The sequence below is a fragment of the Oryctolagus cuniculus genome, chromosome 7, assembly GCF_964237555.1.
Source record: "Oryctolagus cuniculus chromosome 7, mOryCun1.1, whole genome shotgun sequence".
In the NCBI taxonomy this organism is placed as follows: domain Eukaryota; kingdom Metazoa; phylum Chordata; class Mammalia; order Lagomorpha; family Leporidae; genus Oryctolagus; species Oryctolagus cuniculus.
The window spans coordinates 143,523,668-143,538,586 of NC_091438.1; positions in this window are offsets into that span (position 1 = coordinate 143,523,668).

A 14,919-nucleotide genomic window follows, 5' to 3' on the forward strand; every position below is an offset into this window, starting at 1 on the left:
CACTGCTCAGCGCTGCCAGACTGGGGGGCCCACCTGGTGCTGGGCAGAGGAGCTGCCCCTAGGGCACCTTCCTTGGAGGAAGGAAGCGAAGGTCTTAGTGCTCAGTGTCATCAGGCCAGGTAGCCCGTCTGTGCAGAGGAGAGAGGACCTCCTGGGGAGCTTTCCTTGGGTGGCTGGGACCGCCTGAAAAGCTCTCGGGGTCTGGGCAGGACTTTGCAGGGGGAAGTCCTGGGCTGCTTCCCAGGTGAGCATCTGCAGACGCTCTGTTTTCCTCAGCCCCTCTCACATACTTAGGCCAATTGCTAACTTCCTACCAGCGATGTCAGCTGCTGTTATTCGGGGGGTTTTGGTTTATGCGTCATCAAATCTTCCTGTATTAATGTTCCTGGATGGGGCTATGGGGGACACAGAGGGAAGAGCTCTGTTTTACTGACAACCAAGACAACCTCATGTGGTTCCCACATGTACATGGTCCAGTCCAAATACGTGACCTCTCAGCAGCATTTGACTCTGGAATAGTCCCTCATTCTATTTTCAAAAGATTTATTTGTTTATTTGAAAGGCAGAGTAACGGAGAGAGAGCAAGAGAGAGAGAGAGCATCCATCTGCTGATTCAGTCTCCAAATGCCAAATGCCTGCAATGTCCAGGGCTGGATTAGGCCAAAGCCAGGAACCTGGGACTCCACCAGGGTCTCCCAAGTAGGTGCCAAGGGCACAAGCACTTGGGTGATCATCTGTTGCCTCCCATGACGCATTATCAGGAAGCTGGATGGAAGCAGAGGAGCCCGAGGGATGAACTGGCTCTCGGATCCGGGATGCTGGCCCTGCAAGCCCCAGCTTAACCCGCTGTGCCAGAATGCTGACCTCGACTCTCTCCTCCTTAAAGCTCTCCTTCTCCAAGCTCTGTGACCTCACACTTTCTTGGTGCTGAGGAGAGAACCCTCCCATGGGGGAAGGGCTGGGCCCATCTGGAAGGTTATCAGGGTCTGCGCAGGAATTTGGAGTATAGATGCTGTAGGCCCCTCTCACACACAAACAGGCTAATTTCTTTCTTTTTTTTTTTTTAAAGATTTATTTATTTTATTTGAAAGTCAGAGTTACAGAGAGAGGAGAGGCAGAGAGAGAGAGAGAGAACGAGAGGTCTTCCATTCAATGTTTCACTCTCCAGCTGGCGCCAATCTGAAGCCAGGAGCCAGGAGCTTCTTCCAGGTCTCCCACGCAGGTGCAGGGGCCCAGACACCTGGGCCATCCTCTACTGCTTTCCCAGGCCATAGCAGAGAGCTGGATCGGAAGTGGAGCAGCCAGAACTCAAGCTGGCATGGCAGATGGCGACTTTTATCCAGACGCCACAACACTGGCCCAAGTCTTTCATTTTTACCTGGCTTGATCTTAAATCCGTCCACTTCTCTCAGTGAATCAGCTCTGTACTCCGAATCACCATTTTTATCCAAACTGTTAGCTCCTCGTGCTTGGACCCATGAAGTAGCCAAAGGTCCATTCTGGCCCATCTCTCTTTTGCTCTCTATGCCACTGCCAGGGTTATTTTTCCCAAGTGCAAATCTGATCACTTAACGCGCCACTCAGGATACCTCACCAGCTCCCCAACTCTCGGAGAGAGGTGAAGAGCTGCAGCCCTCAGCCTGCTCCCCACCGGCTCCCCCTACCTTGCATCCCTCACACCTCCCACCCTCCTCCTTCTCCTCTGACTTGCAGTGGTTTCTCATTGCATATTCTGTCCCACCTGCCGGCACAGTCAGCTGGATTACCTCCAACCCCTGCTTTGCACTCCGGTGGTTGTGTCATGGACGCTTCTTCAATTTCCTGGCCAGAACAAATTCCCCCATACACCTCCGTGGTACTCTGTTATAGATTATATAGACTGTGTATTTCACCTGGGCGGTACTAACATAATTCTAATTTACTTATTTATTTGAAAAGCAGAATGACAGAGAGAGAGAGAGAGAGAGAGAGAGAGAGAGAGAATCTTCCATCATTTGGTTCACTCTCCCAATGCCTGCAACAACCAAGGCTGAGAAGGGCCAAAGCCAGGAGCCAGGAGCTCCATCCAGGTCTCCCGCATGTGTGTTGAGTGGAGTGGGTGGTTCCGGAGGCAGTTTTGTCTCCTGTAGCCGTTGGCCCCTGGACTGGGTGGCAGGACGCTGACCCCTGGGATGAGTCTGATGCTGTCACTGTCCCTGAGCTTGCCCCTTCCTCCTTTGGGGAGAGCAGCTGTGGACGGGGTGCTCCTGGAGACCCATAAGTCACGGGGCCATAGCTTCCTCCTTCTGCGTGTTCACCTGGTTTGTTTTTGTTTTAAAGATTTATTTATTTATTTTGAAAGTTATATACTTTATATATATATATTACATCGTATATATACATATATACATATATATACACATATGTATACATCATACACACACACACACACACACACACACACACACATATATATATATATACAGAGAGAGAGCGAGAAGAGAGAGAAGAGATATCTTCCATCTCTGGCTCACTCCCCAGATGGCCACAATGGCCTGGCTGGATCAGGCCAAATCCAGGAGCCAGGAGCTTCATCCGGGTGTCTCACATGGGTGGCAGGGGCTTGAACGCTTGCCCCATCTTCTGCTGCTTTTCCCAGGCCGTCAGCAGGGAGCTGGGTGGGAAGTGGAGCATCTGGGACTTGAATTGGCACCCATACAGGATGCTGGCATCGTAAGTGGTAGCTTTACCAGCTACACCACAACACCAGCCCCTGGCCTGATTCTTGACTTGGATTCTACCTCAGTTTCCCTACTCTGTTTTCAATTGCACCTTGCCTGCTTTGAACGTCTCCACCAAGACCCATGTTGAAATTTCATCCTGATTTCGAGGTGTTGAAAGCTGGTGACTGGTATGACATTTGGGAGGTGATTAGGTCACAAGGGCTCTGTCCTCTAGGAAGGATGAATCCATCCACGGACTGATGGCTTAGCATGACCAGAGGTCTGTGACAAAAGCTACTGAGGGCTAGTGTTGTGGTGAAGAGGGTTAAGCCACTGCTTTCAATGCCAGCATCCCACGTCAGAGCTCCTGTTTGAGTCCTGGCTACTCCACTTCTGATCTGGCTCCTTGCTAATGCACACCCTGGGAAGCAACACATGATGGCCCAAGTACACGAAAGACCTGAATGCAGCTCCTGGCTCCTGGTTTTGCACAGACCCAACCTGGCTATTGCAGGCATTGGGGGAGTAAACGAGTGGATGGAAAATCTTTCTCTCTGTATCTCTTTCTGTCACACTGCCCCTCAAATAAATCTTTTTTTTAAAGTTATTTAGCTCTCTTATATGCACCCCGTGCCACCTCGGGACACTATACGGTCTCCACAGCAGCCCCGACCCTGGACTTCCAGAACTATGGGCAGAAGCACTCTTTATTCTGTATAAATTGCCCCGTCTCTGGAATGCAGGCATAGCAGCAGAAAACAGACCAAGACACCCGAATAGAGCTTCAGACTTTGCATCTGACCCACTTCTTAGCAGCACCAGTTAGCATCTGCCAAGGCCACACCACATCCCCCACTCCTCCTTGGATTCCAACCCGGGATGATCTGACTTCCCATCCAGGAAGTCCTCTGGGCCCAAGGAACAAATGCCCTCCCCACCTCCCCAGCCCAATGCTCCCCATGCCTGAGTGGGCTTCAGGTCCTATGGTTGTGTGATTGACAAAGAAGCAGCCTGGGGAGGGGCATGGGCTCTAGCACCAGACAAGCTGGGGACGATTCAGGGCCGTGGTCGCCTGTTGGTGTAACCTTGAACTGACCTCTGTGCCGCTCTGAGTAGTACCTCCCACACTTGTGAAAGAGGCCAATGGCCCCCTGCCTTGGAGCTGGGAGGCTTCAGTGGGTGGCCCCATGTGCAGTTCTCAAAGTATTCCGGAGGCTTGAGACATGGCCGCCCGTGCTGCTTCTCCTAGCACCACTGTGGAGGGGAAAGGAATTCAGTGTTCATTGTTCCTCACTGTTTCAGGCTTCCCACACCCCTTCAGGAGCCTGTTAACAGATCAGCAGATCAGCATCGTGGCCGAGGGCTGGGTCTGGGAACAGGAAACTTCCTTAGGAGTCGCTGGTCACCCAGGACAGCCAGCAGCCACACAGACTCCGTGCAGCACGAAGCGCAAGATTCTGGGACTCTGGAAGTAGGAGGCTCGGGTTCGAATCTCAGCTGTATCTCTCTGGTTTTTGTTTGTTTAAAGATTTACTTATTTATTTGAAGTGCAGAGTTACAGAGAGAGAGGGAGAGTCAGAGAGAGAGCAATCTTTCATCTACTGGTTCACTCTTCAAACGGCTGCAACTGGCAGGGCTGGGCCAGGCCAAATCCAGGAGCCTGGAACTCCATCTGGGACTCCCATGTGGGTGCAGGGGCCCAAACACTTGGACCATCATCTGCTGCTTTCCCAGGCCATAGCAGGGAACTGGATCGAAGTAGAGAAGCAGGGACTGGAACTGGAGATCATCTGGGATGCTGGTGTTGCAGGCAGAGGCTTAATCCATTGTACTACATCTCTGGCCCCTATAATTCTACTGAGTTATGGGCAAAGGGAATTACTTCCTATAACCTCAGTTTCCCCATTTGGTATCTGAGTGGTAAAATATAGCTCTGGGTGGGGCCGGATCTGTGGCTCAGTCAATAGAGAAATGCTTGAATCTGTGCATTATAAGTTGAAGACTGGTAAACATGGACACAAAATGTATGTTATAGGGGCCAGCACTGTGGCCTAGTAGGCTAAGCCTCCGCCTGCAGTGCCAGCATTCCACATGGGTGCTGGTTCATGTCCTGGCTGCTCCTCTTCCGATCCAGCTCTCTGCTGTGGCCTGGGAAAGCAGTGGAAGATAGCCCACGTGCTTGGGCCCCTGCACCTTCCTGGGGGTCCTAGAGGAAGCTCCTGGCTCTTGGCTTTGGATCGGCCCAGTTCCGGCTGTTGTGGCAATTTAGGGAGTGAACCAGCAGATGAAGACCTCTCTCACTCACTCTCTCTCTCTCTCTACCTTTGCCTCTATGGAACTCTGCCTTTCAAATAAATAAATAAATAAATCCTTGAAAATATATATACCTTTGGGAAATGTTTTGAGAATTAAATGAGGGTACAGCTCCAGGAGAGGAATTACTGCCTCCTAAAATATATTTCCAAATTGCTTTTATTTTTATTTTTTGAAGATGTATTTATGTATTTGAAAGGCAGTGTTACAGAGAGAGTGGGAGAGACAGAGACAGAGATTTACCCGCTTGTTCACTCCTCAAATGGCTGCAAATTCTGGGGTTGAGTCAGGCTGAAGCCAGGAGCAAGGGACTCCATCTCAGTTTGCCAACCAGGTGCAAGGGCCCAGGCACCTGGACCGTGCTCTGCTGCTCTCTCAGACACATTAACAGGGACCTGGACCAGCCAGGACTCGAACTGGCACTCTAACTTGGAACGCCAGTGCTGCAAGTGGCGGCTTAACCCACTGCGTCACAACACTGATCTGCATTATAATTATTTTTAAATTTTTCTAGTATGGACGATTACTTAGCTTTTGTCTCTTGAACAGCAAAGATGGGCAGAGTGTGTACTATTAGGTAAAAATGTATTGAAGGGGCCAGCGCTGCGGTGCAGCAGGTAAAGCCGCTGCCTATGGTGCCAGCATCCCATATGGTCACTGGTCCGGGTCCTGGCTACTCCACTTCCAATCCAGCTCCTGCTAATGGCCTGAGAAAGCAGTGAAATATGGCCCAAGTCCTTGGGCCCCTGTACTCATGCTGTGTCCACAGAGAAAGCTCCTGGTTCCTGGCTTCAGACAGGCCCAGCTCCTCAGTTGAGGCCATTTGGGGAGTGAACCAGTGGATGGAAGGCCTTTTCCTCTGTCTCTACTTCTCTCTGTCTGTAACTCTACCTCTCAAATAAATAAATCTTCAAAAAGGTGTGTTGAAATGGGGAGGGATAATTTCTTTCTTTCCTTCTTTCTTTCTTTCTTTCTTTTTTTAACAGGCAGAGTGGACAGTGAGAGAGAGAGAGAGACCGAGAGGGAGGGATAATTTCTTTGAGTAGGGAACGTACAAAAAAATACGACACTTACTTTATAAATATCTTGAACATTGCAATGCTGTTCTTCCTGTCAACCGCTGCTACTTCTTCTTTCTGAGGCATTCAGTTCTGTGTTTGCATGCCTTCGCCTTGACCCTTGGAGATCTGAAATGTGGAAGTGCCCCAAATTGATGAGAATTTAACAGCTTGAGATAAACTTCTGATGACGTTTCAGGTCAATTTCTTTCTTTCGTCTTCTCTCTCTCTCTCTCTCTCTCTCTCTCTCTGTGTGTGTGTGTGTGTGTGTGACAGGCAGAGTGATCAGTGAGAGAGAGAGAGACAGGGAGAAAGGTCTTCCTTTTGCCATTGGTTCACCCTCCAATGGCCGCTGCGGCTGGTGCGCTGTGGCCGGCGCACCGCGCTGATCCGAGGCTAGGAGCCAGGTGCTTCTCCTGGTCTCCCATGGGGTGCAGGGCCCAAGCACTTGGGCCATCCTCCACTGCACTCCCGGGCCATAGCAGAGAGTTGGCCTGGAAGAGGAGCAACCGGGACAGAATCTGGCGCCCCAACCAGGACTAGAACCTGGGGTTCCGGTGCCGCAGGCGGAGGATTAGCCTAGTGAGCCGTGGTGCTGGCTCTTTCATCTTTTCTCAAAAATTTTATTCGAAAGGCAGAGAACCAGAGAGATAAAGTTAGAGATACAGACACAGAGAAAGGTCTTCCATCTTCTCATTCACTCACCAAACCCTGGCAACAGCTGGGGTTGGGCTGAGCCAGGCTGCAGCCATGAACCTGGAACTCCATCTGGGTCTCCTATGTAGGTGGCAGGGACCCAAGTGTTTGAGCCGTCACCTGCTGCCTCCCAGGATCAGGACTCAGACCCAGACACCTTGGTGTGGGACGCAGGCATCCCAAGCTGTGTCTTAGCTGCTGTTCCAAATGCCCATCTCTTAGATCAATTTCTATGTCGTTTGACATAACTTTACAATTCAGAGGAGAAATTTTAATTCCTTTAGGAATTTGTTGAAAATGGCATGACAGTTTCTCTATCTGTAAAATAGGGAGGGGGGATTGAGATGAGATAATCTTCTAAATTAAGTCACTGCTTGGGACACAGCCTCCCGTGTCAGAGTGCCTGGTTCAAGTTGTAGCTACTCTGCTTCCAATCCAGCTTCTTGCTAACGTGCAGCTATCTCAGTGCCTGCGGGGGTGGGGGGTGGGGGAGGAAGTCCTGCCTTATTGTGAGCACTCACACTGAATAATGGGGAGGCACTGCTCGCTCTTGGAGTTTAGGAATATTAACAACTCCAGTTTACAGACAGAAGAACTGGGGCATGGAGAGAGTTAAGTCATTGCCCCAAGTTACACTGCTGGTAAGTGGCAGAGCCCCACTGTCTACTTTATGCCAAACTCTAAGGCAGTTCCAGACACGAAGGCAGGGCCAAGTCCGGGAGGCCTCAGCCTGCCATTAACCCAGGAGGCCCGCTCTGCTGGGGGCGAATGGTGGAGGGGATCCGGCAGGACTAGTGGCCAGCAGCGGGTTCTAGTGTTGCGTGACCCTCTATGTCCTGCTGGTTCACCCCAGGAATCTAGGGGACGACAGGGAGCTAAGAGATCCAGGGAAGGGAATGGAGATGCGAAGCCCTAGGCTCCCTGCCCTCCTGCACCAGCCACACCCTGGAAGGGACTCTGAGTTTCCCATGGGGGCTGGGACTTCATGTTACGTAACTTCCCATTCACCACTGCATTTCCTTCTCAGATGCCTCATGTTTCTTCCTTCATTGGACTTATCATTTACATCATTTTGTGTTTTTCTTCTTTGACATTTTGTTGTTGTTTTTTAAAGATTTATTTATTCAAAAGGCAGAGTTGCAGAGAGAGAGAGAGAGAGAGTGAGAGAGATAGATTGGTCTTCCATCTGCTGGTTCACTCCCCAGATGGCTGCAACGGCCAGAGCTAAACCGATCCAAAGCCAGGAGCCAGGAGCTTCTTCCAGGTCTCCCATGTGGGTGCAAGGAAGGATTGAGCCATCTTCTACTGCTTTCCCTGGCCATAGCAGAGAGCTGGATCAGAAGTGGAGCAGTGGGTTTGAACGGGTGCCTATATGGAATGCCGGCACTGCAGACAGCGGCTTTACACGCCATGCTACAACGTCAACCCCAACATTTTGCTTTAAAGATTTGTTTATTTATTTGAGAAGCAGAGTTACAGACACAGAGAGGAAGACACAGAGATGTTTCCATCTGCTGGTTCACTCCCCAAATGACCGCAACAACAGAAGCTGGGCCGATCGGAAGCCAAGAGCTAGGAACCTACTCCAGGTCTCCCATGTGGGTGCGCTGGGGCCATCTTCCACTGCTTTCCCAGGCACATTAGCAAGGACCGGGATCAGAAGGGAGTAGCCGGTACTCGAACCGGCACCCTTAACCTACTACACCACAGCGCCAGCCCCCTGCTTCTACATTTTCACTATCTGTCTCCCTTGTTAGAATTCAAACACCATGAAGACAGAGAACACATCTGTCTCATTCATTGTCATAACCCCAGTTTCTAGAATATAACTTTTTAAATGCTGCAAATATTTTATTGATCATTCTTGAGCATACATTTTGGAATTACTTCAAACTACAGTAAATTAAAATTAGGTACTTTTAGAGGCCAGTGTTGTGGTGTAGGAGGTAAAGTTGCCACCTACAGTGCCAGCATCCGATAAGGGCACTGGTTCAAGTCCCAGCTACTCCATTTTCCATCTCCCTGCTGATGTGTCTGGAAAAGCAATGGAAGATGGCCCAAGTCCTTGGGACCCTGCACCCTTGTGGGAGACCTGGAGAAAGCTCCTGGCTCCTGGCTTTAGATTGCCCCAGCTCCAGCTGTTGCAGCCATTTGGGGAGTGAACCAGCAGATGGAAGATCTCTCTCTCTCTCTCTCTCTCTCTCTCTCTCTTCATTCAGTGTGCCTTACAAGTATAGACTTTTAAAATATATCTTTTTAATAAAATATTTATTTATTTGAAAGGCAGAGTTACAAACTGAGAGGGGGACAGACAGAGAGGGAGAGAGAGAGAGATCTTCCATCTGTTGGTTCAGAGTAGCCCAAGTGGCTACTCTGGCCAGAGCTGGGCCAATCCAAAGCCAGGAGCCAGGAGCTTCTTCCAGGTCTCCCATGTGGGTGCAGGGGCCCAAGAACTTGGACCATCTTCTGCTGCTTTCCCAAGTGCATTAGCCGGAAGTTGGATCAGAAGCAGAGCAGCCAGGACTCGATGCCAGCACTGCAGGTGGCAGCTTTACCTACTACACCACAGCACCAGCCTCTTAGATACTATTTTAACAAAAAGTGTTACATTGTAGAAACATGTCAAGACAAAGGAAAAGAGGAGTTTGAGCTCGGGCAGTTAATTATGGGAAAGAAAATAGGAACTCTATGGGGGAGCTAATAGAAGGTAAGGGTTATTTAGTAAAGTTCATTTGTACAGATTCAGTTCAGCATCAGCTCTCCAATTCCAAGGATGAGAATGCTTTCCTCCTCCTTTTGGCATAGGGAGCATACTTTTTTTCAAGGGAAATGTATGCCCCACTTTTAGTTGGAAAGGGGGAGGTTAGTTAGAGAGCCCTTACTGTAACTGCTATTTCTCAATTGTCTGTAGCTCAAAATAATCAATATGTAGGATCAGTGTTGTGGTGCAGCAAGTAGATAAAGCCCCTGCCTGCAATGCCAGCATCCCATATGGGCATCGTTCGTGACCCAGCTGCTCCACCTCCATTCCAGTTCCTGCTAATGTACCTGGGAAAGCAGCTGAATTTGGCCCAAGTGCTTGGGACCCTGCACCCATGTGTGAGACCCAGAAGAAGCTCCTGATTCCTGGCTTTGATCTGGTCCAGCCCGGACTCAGCCCTAGCCTTTGCAGCCATCTGAGGAGTGAACCAATACATGGAAGATCTCTTTCTCATTGTTTCTCTCTCTCTCTGTCTCTCTCTCTCTGTAACTCTGCTTTTGAAATAAATAAATAAATAAATAAATCTTTTAAAAAAGCACATGCTAAAATGTCATCTTTGGGGTCACATGTTTTGATGTCCTTCATGTTTTATGCCTCTTCCTCTCTCCTATCCCACCCTAGAGTGGTAAAATGGTGTGAATCATAGTATAAGCAACACCTCTCTTCAAAGATATCTCTTTTTTAAAAAACAAAGTTTGGCCGGCGCCGCAGCTCACTAGGCTAATCCTCCGCCTAGCGGCGCCGGCACACCGGGTTCTAGTCCCGGTTGGGGCGCCGGATTCTGTCCCGGTTGCCCCTCTTCCAGGCCAGCTCTCTGCTGTGGCCAGGGAGTGCAGTGGAGGATGGCCCAGGTGCTTGGGCCCTGCACCCCATGGGAGACCAGGAAAAGCACCTGGCTCCTGGCTCCTGCCATCGGATCAGCGCGGTGCGCTGGCCGCAGCGTGCTGGCCGCGGCGGCCATTGGAGGGTGAACCAACGGCAAAGGAAGACCTTTCTCTCTGTCTCTCTCTCTCACTGTCCACTCTGCCTGTCAAAAAAAAAAAAGTTTGTTATTATTTATATGAAAGGCAGAATAAGAGAGAAAGAGCGAGCTTCCATCCATTGGTTCATTTCCAAAATTCTTGCAACAGCTAGGACTAAGCCAGGCTGGAGTCAGGAGCCAGGATCTCCACGAGGCTTCCCACATGGACGGCAGGGAGTCAAGTACCAGAGTCATCACCTGCTGCCTCCCAGGATGTGCACTAGCAGGAAGCTGGATTGGAAGCCAAGGTGAGACGTGAACCCAGGCACTCCAATACGGTGCATGGGCATCCTCGGTGACAGCTTACCATGTTGCATTGCAAGACCTGCTTAATCCTCTCCCCTTTCCACATTCTGACCCCCTTTTAATATCTTTGACCTTGGGGTCGTCGCTGTGGCATAGCAGGTAGGGGCACTGCCTGCAATGCCAGTATCCCATGTGGGCACTGGTTCGAGTCCTGGCTGCTCTGCTTCCGATCCAGCTCTCTACTATGGCCTGGGAAGGCAGTGGAAGATGGCCAAGTCCTTGGGCCCCTGCACCCATGTGGGAGACCCATAAAAAGTTCCTGGCTCCTGGCTTCGGATTGGCTCAGCTTCAGCCATTGTGGGCATTTGGGGAGTGAACCAGCGGATGGAAGACCTGTCTCTCTCTCTCTCTCTCTGCCTCTGCATCTCTGTAACTCTGCCTTTTAAATAGATAAATAAATATTTTTTTAAAAAAATCTTTGACCTAGGTGAGAAGTCCAAAAGAGATCAAAATGGTTCTACATGTTCCCTTAGAACTTCTACATAGGAGGTAGCCTCAGCTTCGTTTTGGTGTGTGATAACCACATTCTGGCGTCCCTGTAGAGCCAGGCAGGAAAAGGTCTAATTTCAACATCCTTTTCCGTGGCTTCAGTTGTTGCCTTGGACTCCGTGAGACCCTGGATTCTCCTAACAAAATCGTCCCTTTTGCCGGCCTGGGTTTGTCTTACTTGCAAACCTGTGACTGTGGTCAAGACACAGGCCGCAGTGTGGAAGGACCGTTCCTCCTGAAGAGGGCAGGGGGAAGAGGAAGTGGATCAGAGTCTGAGCTGAAGCCCCCAACAAGGTCAAAGGCCTGAAATGGGCGAAGGGAGTGGAGTGGACTTTAGGGACGCGGCGCTCCTGCTTCCCACGATTCCGTTTCCCGTACTCTGCAGCCTGTGACGAGGCACAGGGTCAGGGAGGACAGTCACTGATCTCTCCCGGCCTCTGGCCTCCAGGTTTTGCTGAATTATTTGGGAGACTGGGGCTTTAACGTGGGAAGATTTGACCCTTTGTCTCAACCACCGATGGCTTTTCTCCCAAATGGTTCCAGTGAGCTCTGCCACCACTTTTGGGAGAGCGAGGTCACAGTTACAGGCTCACGAGCACCCAGTGTGTCCTGGGCAGAGCTGCACCTTCAGTCGCAGGAAGAAGGGCTGGCGACAAAGCAAGTGGGGGCAGACGAGGCACCCCCAGCAGCCTGCCTCCTGGACATCGCTATGGATTCCTCACTCCCACTTCTCTCTCAGCTACAGTGTCCTTCCCAGGCTAGACCATCTCTAACCCCCTCTCCCGCTCCTCTCGCCTGCTGGTAGGGCCTGAACTGGGACAGAGTCCCTGCCTCCTGCCAGTCTTTGCCTCTGCAGCCTGTAGTGGCTGCCTTGAGCTGAGCCCCTGGCACAAATGGTTGGACTCCACTTCAAGGTGTTATCTGTCCAGGGCACCCACTCCTTCCTCTGTTCTCGTAACCCTTAGTGAGGTAGGAGAGCTGAAAGGTTAAAAGCATAGATGGTATTGTGGTGTAGCAGGTTAAACAGCCACCTGCATTGCCAGATTTCCATGCGGGTGCCGGTTCATGTCCCGGCTGATCTACTTCTGATCCAGCTCCCTGCTAATGACCCAGGAAAAGCAGCAAAAGATGGCCCAACTATTCAGGCCCCTGCCACCCACATGTGAGACCTGGATGAAGCTCCTGGCTTTGGATCAGTCCAGTTCTGGCCATTGAGGCCAGTTGGGGAGAGAACCAGCAGATGGAATCCCCCCCCCCCCCGTGTCTCCCTCTCTCTCTTTCTGTAAATCTGGCTTCCAAATAAATAGATAAATCTCTCTCTCTCTCTCTCTTTTTTTTTTTTTTTTTTGACAGGCAGAGTGGACAGTGAGAGAGAGAGACAGAGAGAAAGGTCTTCCTCTGCTGTTGGTTCACCCTCCAATGGCTGCCACGGCCGGCGTGCTGCAGCCGGCACACCGCGCTGATCCGATGGCAGGAGCCAGGTACTTATCCTGGTCTCCCATGGGGTGCAGGGCCCAAGCACTTGGGCCATCCCCCACTGCACTCCCTGGCCACAGCAGAGGGCTGGCCTGGAAGAGGGGCAACCGGGACAGAATCCGGCGCCCCGACCAGGACTAGAACCTGAAGTGCCGGCGCCGCTAGGCAGAGGATTAGCCTAGTGAGCTGCGGCGCCGGCCAAATAGATAAATCTCTAAAACAAAACAAAACAAAACAAAACAATAGGACTCGGAGCCAAGCTCTTGGGTTCAGATGCTGAGACCCCTACGAGTGGGTGAGTCAGGGCAAGCTATTCTACCTCCTGGGCCTCAGTTAGAGTGCAGAGCGAGGGCTGCTAAACCCAGCACAGCAAGTGAGTTGCGCAGTCCTGAGCGGCACAGAATCCTCCCACCTCCTCCCACCCAAAACGTCCTTCCTGTTCCTCCTCGAGACACTCTGGCTATAGAGTGTGGAACACAATTGTCACTTAGTAGTTTTCTTCCTCTTTTTAAAATTAATGAATTTATTTGAAAGGTAGGGTTACGGAAGGGGAGGAGGGGAGAGAATCTTCTATCTGCTGTTCTACTCTCCAAATGGCTGCAACAGCCAGGGCTGGGCCAGTCTGAAGCCAGGAGCCTGGAACTCCATCTGAGTCTCTCAGGAGCCCAAGCACTTAGGCCATCTTCTGCTGGTTTCCCAGGTGCATCAGCAGGGAGCTGGATTGGAAGCAGAGCAGCCAGGACCTTGAACCATTGCTCATATGGGTTGCTGGAGTTGCAAACAGTGGCTTAACCCGTTGTGATAGCTGTGTGATCTTACTGAAATTTTCTATGCCTCAGTTTACTCCTCTGTAAAATAGGAACAATGATCCCCTACTTCATAGGGTTTCCCTGGAGCTTAAAGGAATTAAAACAGACATACAATGAACGATACATTCTGGCACCTGTCACTGTGATCTGTGCCTGTTATCTGATGCTGGAGGCGTCGCCGGGGGAAGCATGTCATCTGTCATAAGCGTTTTTCCCACATGGCAAAATATATCCTCGACTGCTTCCTTTGGGAGTTCTCTGGAAAAACGTTCCCTAACAGGAGGGCTAATTTCTGTGTGAGTCACTCACCAGAGAAAACTCTTGGCATAAGTCGGGGAGAATGAAGCTGAGCCGTGTTCTGGAGAGTGGTGAATAAGACCAGCCTAGGAGCCGCCGTGTCTACTCAACATTGCCCTAAGCAAGGAGGAAATCCAATGGGCAGGAAACAGGAATTTGGATGAACTTGGCGGCAGGAAGTCGACAGGTCTCTTGAGGAACTGGAACCGGGAACTGGAACCATCGGAATAGGTCCTCACTCCCACTCTTTTTTTTTTTTTTTTTTTTTTTAAAGATTTTATTTTTTATTTATTTGAAAGACAGAGTTACAGAGAGAGGTAGAGACAGAGAGAGGTCTTCCAACCGCTGGTTTACTTCCCAGATGGCCGCAATGGCTGGAGCTACACTGATCTGAAGCCAGGAGCCAGGAGCTTCTTCTGGGTCTCCCACATGGGTTCAGGGGCCCAAGGACTTGAGCCATCTTCTGCTGCTATCCCAAGCCATAGCAGAGAGCTGGATTGGAAGAGGAGCAGCCAGAACTAGAACCGGCGCTCATATGGGATGCCGGTGCTTCAGGCCAGGGCTTTAACCTGCTGCGTCGCAGCACCGGTGCCCTCACTCCCACTCTTGCACCCCACTCCTCCCTGCACTGCTGCCCCAGTCCTGAGGCCATTGTGACATTCACTCTGCTTCTCCTCTTGCCCCACCCTCACCTGCTCCAGTCAGATTTTTTATTTTTTATTTATTTGTTTAAGATTTATTTATTTATTTGAAAGATGGAGTGAGGGAGAGAGAGAGAGAGAGAGGTCTTTCATCTGTTGGTTCATTCCCTAAATGGCCGCAACAGCCAGAGCTGGGGCTGATCCAAATCCAGGAGCCAGGAGCTTCTTCCAGGTCTTCCACTCAGGTTCAGGGGCCCAAGGACTTGATCATCTTCTACAGCTTTCCCAGCCCAAAGCAGAGAACTGGATCAGAAGTGGAGCCGCTGGGACTTGAACTGGTGCCCGTATGG